General features: G+C 38.9%; 1 pseudogene; it reads left to right on the top strand.

Moving 5' to 3' along the window:
- The first annotated feature begins 2,017 nt into the window (after positions 1-2,017).
- Positions 2,018-4,686, top strand: LOC100347303 (large ribosomal subunit protein bL35m pseudogene; annotated as a pseudogene).
- Positions 4,687-5,785: the final 1,099 nt, after the last annotated feature.

Genomic DNA, 5,785 nt, shown 5'->3' with positions numbered 1-5,785 from the left:
CCCAGGTGCTAGGTTTCAGGCATTAGTAACAGAAAGCCTCTGTAATAAAAGAATTTAATTCCATGATGGGAGATGGACATGTGAACAAATCATAATTCAGAATCAAAGGCCCATTAATAGTATTTATAAAAAGAAATGGTTAACTGTAACTACCTAAGCTGCGCAGGAGCAGCAAGCAGGTTGTCAGGAAAGTCTTCTAAGGAAAAAAATCTACAAATTCTCTAGATTTTTTTTGCTTTTTATGTGATGAGAGCTTTATGCATGTGCCTCGAGCTACAGGTTATATTTCTCACATAAATTCCTGTATATTCATTACTTATATAAGGTTTGTTTTATAACCAGTTTACAGGATCACTGACATTTGCTGTTAGTTTTATTTTTCTCATAGAGGAGGTAAGATTTTCATTTACCAAGAAAGCAAAACCTGGCTGGAGAGACAGGGAATATTCATTCCCTGTGCTGGGAGTCAGGAAACACTTCTGCTCTGCTTACTGTCATGTGACCATGTGAAAATCACAATGTTTCTCAGCCACAGTTTCTTTTATAAAATAAGGATTTAAAAACCTGAAATACTTTGATTTAAAATAATCTAGGCCTATATTTGTGGATTTACTGTGAAAGGAAAAAATATTGAAGAGGAATAATTTAATTAAAAATAAGTAGATTCTAAATTACAAAATGGTGAGCAGGTAATTATGAAGAGAAATGAGACACATGATATCCAAAATAGCTATCTTAAGGGAAAGAATGCAACAAAGATTTACCTCAGTTAATTTAGGGGAAGAAATTTATTTCATTATGACTAGAGAATTAAAACATAAGGTTTCCTTCTGCCAAAAATAAACCAATGAGGAGGAAGGACAGGCAAACCGAGGAAGAGACAAAGACAGATTTTTAACTTTATATTCTGTATACTTGTGTGTTGTTTTCATTTTTAGAATAAGAATTTTTGTATCAACTTACTAAAACAAATTTTAAATAACAAGGATTTTGAGTTCACGGAGACAGACTAAGAATCTGCATTTATCTTCCCTTTCCACCAAGGACTCTTGAGACAACTTAAGAAACATACAAGAGGAATGGAAAATAACAATGCAAACAACAGAAGATTTCAGCAAATTTCTAGGAAAACAGTGAGTTAAAGTAGGTTGATAGGTAAAAACTGGTTAAATTCTGACTGTAGCAAAGTTGAAAGTGTGGCTTAATGGCTGAAATTTGCCCCCCCCCCAAAAAAATAAAAAAGAAAGAGAAAGAGAAAGAGAGAGAGAGGGAGAGGGAGAGGGAGAGGGAGAGGGAGAGGGAGAGGGAGAGGGAGAGGGAGAGGGAGAGGGAGAGGGAGAGGGAGAGGGAGAGGGAGAGGGAGAGGGAGAGGGAGAGGGAGAGGGAGAGGGAGGGAGGGAGGAAACAGCCTCTGACAGCCAGCCACAAGAAACAGTGAACACAAACTAACTTCTAGCCAGGGCAGTGCAAAACATCACACCAAAGGTCTATCTCACTCATTTTATTTTACCCAAAACATCATGTCTGTCTCTCAATTTAAAAACTACAAAGCATGCTAAAAGGAAACACACACACACACACACACAGCTTGAAGAGAAAGAGTAAGCATCAGAAATAGATCCAGATATAGCAGAAATTTTGGAATTAATCAAATTGGAAAGTTAAAATAACTATGATGAATATGGTAATGACTCTGCCAGAAAATAAAAATCAGACAAAATGCAAGAACACGGGAGCAATGGGAGCAAAAAAGTTAACTAAGAAAGAGTCCAAAGGAAATGCTAGACATAAGAAACACTATAGCAGAAACAAAGAATGTCTTCCATGAGATCATCAGCAGAACAGAAAGAGATGAAGAAAGAATAAGTAAACTTGAAGATATCAGTAGAAATTTATAAATATTTTTAAAAGGGGAAAAAATCTAAGAACTGAGATATAATTACAAAAAGTGCAAAGACACCTAATGGGAATTCCAGTAAGAAAAGAAAAGAATAAACAAAATATTTTAAATTAAACAATGGCTGAGAATTTTCCAAAATTAATGACAGCCATCAAACCACAGATACAGGAGGTGCACAGCAAACCAAGCTTAAACACCAAAAAATCTGTAGGTAGGTACTACAGAACATCAAAGACGAAAAATCTTAGAGAAAAGAAAAGCAACATATGTCCTGGGAAAATAATTATATAGAAGAGTCATGAACCAAAGAAGCAGCAAGCTAAACAGAGCATGATTTGGAAAAATGCCTAAAATATAAGAAAAGATGTCCCCATTGACCTTGATGCTATGCTCTCCCTCAGGTGGACTCTGGTATTGCTATTAGACTACAAAGAAATGAAAATATATGTTTATGTAGCCATAATGATTTAAAGGCTGTTGCTGATTTTCATATTTCAGAATTAACCTGTAGAAATACACAGCATTCATTTCTATATGGCTACAAAATAAATTTTTAATGTTTTCAATTTGAAAAATGTAGAGAGCAGCCATTGAGCAATGGAAAGAATAATTGTGATGGAACACCAGAGCTCTAAAGCACCCATCTTACAGAGCAGAGATGCAAAGGAGAATGCTGCTCATATATGAGAATTGCTGGAAGTCAGGGAAGGAACCAACAGACTTTTTTTTTAAAGATTTATTTATTTGAAAGTCAGAGTTACACAGAGAGAGAAGGAGAGGCAGGGAAAGAGGTCTTGCATCTGCTGGTTCACTCCCCAGTTGGCCGCTATGGCCGGAGCTGCGCCGAACCGAAGCCAGGAGCCAAGAGCTTCTTCTGTGTCTCCCATGCAGGTGCAGGGGCCCAAGGACAGTTTCCCTAGGCCTTAGCAGAGAGCTGGATCAAAGTGGAGCAGCTGGGACTCGAACCAGCGCCCATACAGGATGCCGGCATTGCAGGCAGCGGCTTTACCTCCTATGCCAAAGCGCAGGCCTCCTCAACAGACATTTTTAAAATTGTAAATCAGAAGAAATGGAAAGAGAAAAGGGCCAGAGAGGTGGGAGTTGTGCAAGGGAGATAAACCTAGGAATGCAGGTAATGTTAGCAGCTCTTCTCTAATGATCATACTTGGAAAAATAAAGAAATAATCACGGCATTTAGAGTTATGCAGGTAATTATTAGAATAACAAAAACAGAAAAGTTAAAGCATTTGGTTGATGCCTTTGGTGAATAAGATTGGGGAAAGTGCATAATAAGGAGGAAAAAATCTTTGTATATTATAAACCACTCTGTCCCTTTTATTTTTTAGCATAGACATATATTTCTCTGATAAAAATAAAACTTTAATGACTTTAAAAAGAAAGTTTTTAAAATAAATTTTTAAAGCTTTAATATTGTAAGAGTCTTTTCATGAGAAACCCAGTAAAGGTGACTTTAAATGGGCCTCATTCATCTAAGCTAGCAGCTCAGAACACTACCAGAGAGGGTGATGCCCCTGGGTACTTGGTCTTTTTACTAGAACTTCAAATGCCCAAAGAAGATAAAATAAACTTGACATATCCCTTAGCACAGTGTGTTCACAACTGAGAAAAAAGAAGCTGCCTGTAAGGTAATGAGAGAAGATGTCCCACCGTGAAAACACTTCTCAACAAAGGACACTGAGAGAGAAAGATTAACACCGGAATTTTCCCATCAGTGTGAATAAAAACAAAGGAAAAAAAGAAATCAGGGGATGCAAAGAGTAAGACTGTATTGTGGATTGTGCTACAACTGAAGTTGATATGCAAACACCAAGAATGGAAGCAATCCTTTGGGCTTTAATTCCTTAAAGCCTAAAGGAGGCTACAAATTCACATTAGTAGTTGGTTGTGGCAAATAGACAAGCTCTAATGCCAAACATTGAGTTGGCACTCAGGTTTGCCAAAGGAAAGAGAAGATAAAATGATTTAGAGTTCAAGGACCCAGATGCAAGTCCATGCTGGCTGCTTACTAGCAATGGGACACTGGCTAAGTCATGTAACTTTTCTATAACTTAGTTTCCTTGTCCATGTCTCTATTTCTTAATGTCTAGTAGAGATAATAAATAATACCAATGATAACCAAAGCAGCAAAAACAATTTAACAACCATCCCAACCTATCTGCTGTTTTTATTCTAAAGATAATGTAGGATGTATACCTTAAACTTATTAAAAGGGCAAGACGGCAGCCTTTTCCTTTGCCAGTGCCACAATAGCAACTTCAGGAATCTTATGGTGCCTGAATATTTTGGCATCTTCAGCCTATTGAAACTGTGCCAAGAATGCCTGTCTTATTTCTTCAATGTCTGCCAGACATTTCAGGCATATTCAGCCACCAGTGGCTTCCTCTGCTCCCAGACTTAACACATCTGTCAAAAGCCTTATGTGTGGGCATTCTACAAACATACTCAATAGAATGGTGCCCTTGCTTCCAACTATCCTGAAGCTCCCAGTCAGAACTGTCACAGACTCTCGTTCACAATGGCAAGAGAAAGACTGAAAGCTGTCATTGACAGGTTTCTTCAACTTCACTCTGGCCTTTAGCTAATGAGAAAGGCTAGTTGCAAAGAAAAATGTGACCACAAGAAAAAGACACTTGAGGGTATCTGTGTTCTGAAATAAAACCCAGAGTAACCCCTAAGATAAAATGACTGCTTTCAGAAAGAGGCAAAACTGCTATGCCAATGATGCCCATCAGAAGTACTATGATCATACAAACCTCAAAGTGTAAGCCAGAAGTTTCACAGGTCCCGAGTCATCACTTATGTCTATTTGGATACATGTTTTTGGAAAAATGAATAAGTAAAACACTTGATGTTTTATATGAAACCAAATGCTGCGTAAACTAACAATACCAGTGTTAAACCTCTGAGAGTTTTAAAACAATGGATTAAATATTTCCAGATTTGATCAAAAGAAAAGAAAACGTCAAATGTTATGAAACTCTAGGGCCAGAACTGTGGCGTAGCAGGTAAAGTTTCCGCCTGCAGTGCCGGCATCCCATATGGGCACCAGTTCAAGACCTGGCTGCTCCACTTCTGGTCCAGCTCTCTGCTATGGCCTGAAAAAGCAGTAGAAGATGGCCAAAGTCCTTGGGCCTCTGTGCCTACATGGGAGACCCAGAAGAGGCTCCTGGCTTCGGATCTGCACAGCTCCAGCCGTTGTGGCCAATTGGGGAGCGAACCAGCAGATGGAAGACTTCTCTTTCTCTCTGCCTCTCCTTCTCTCTCTCTGTATAACTCTGACTTTCAATAAATAAATAAATAAATCTTTTTTTAAAATGTTATGAAACTGTCATCTATAACAATTACTCATCCAGGAGAAACTTTCCTCTCCCTGAACCTTTGTTGACTACTATGCTTCTATTCCTACCGGAAGCCTAAACAAACGTTGGTGGGGAAGTGAAGGAGGTCATGACAGCAGCTTATCTGATCAGCATCCACTAGGAAATCTCAACCTGTATTTTGCTGCTCCTATCTGTAGGATGCAATGATAATTACAAAGAAAAATAAATAATATAACCAATTCACTATAGCATGGAAAACCTTATAACTGCGAAATCTTTTTTATGTATCTTTGAGAAGTTTATAATTTTAGTGGTGGGCAGACAATTTTAAGAATGAAATCTAGGTCGAAGCCGCGGCTCACTAGGCTAATCCTCCGCCTGCAGTGCCAGCACTCCGGGTTCTCATCCCAGTTGGGGTGCCAGATTCTGCCCCGGTTGCCCCTCTTCCAGTCCAGCTCCTGCTATGGCCTGGGAAGGCAGTGGAGGATGGCCCAGGTCCTTGGGCCCTGCACCTGCATGGGAGACCAGGAAGAAGTGCCTGGCT

The sequence above is a fragment of the Oryctolagus cuniculus genome, chromosome 6 (genome assembly GCF_964237555.1).
Source record: "Oryctolagus cuniculus chromosome 6, mOryCun1.1, whole genome shotgun sequence".
NCBI classification, from domain to species: domain Eukaryota; kingdom Metazoa; phylum Chordata; class Mammalia; order Lagomorpha; family Leporidae; genus Oryctolagus; species Oryctolagus cuniculus.
The sequence above is the reverse complement of the archived record's forward strand: the minus strand, read 5'-3'. Positions and strand labels throughout refer to the sequence as shown.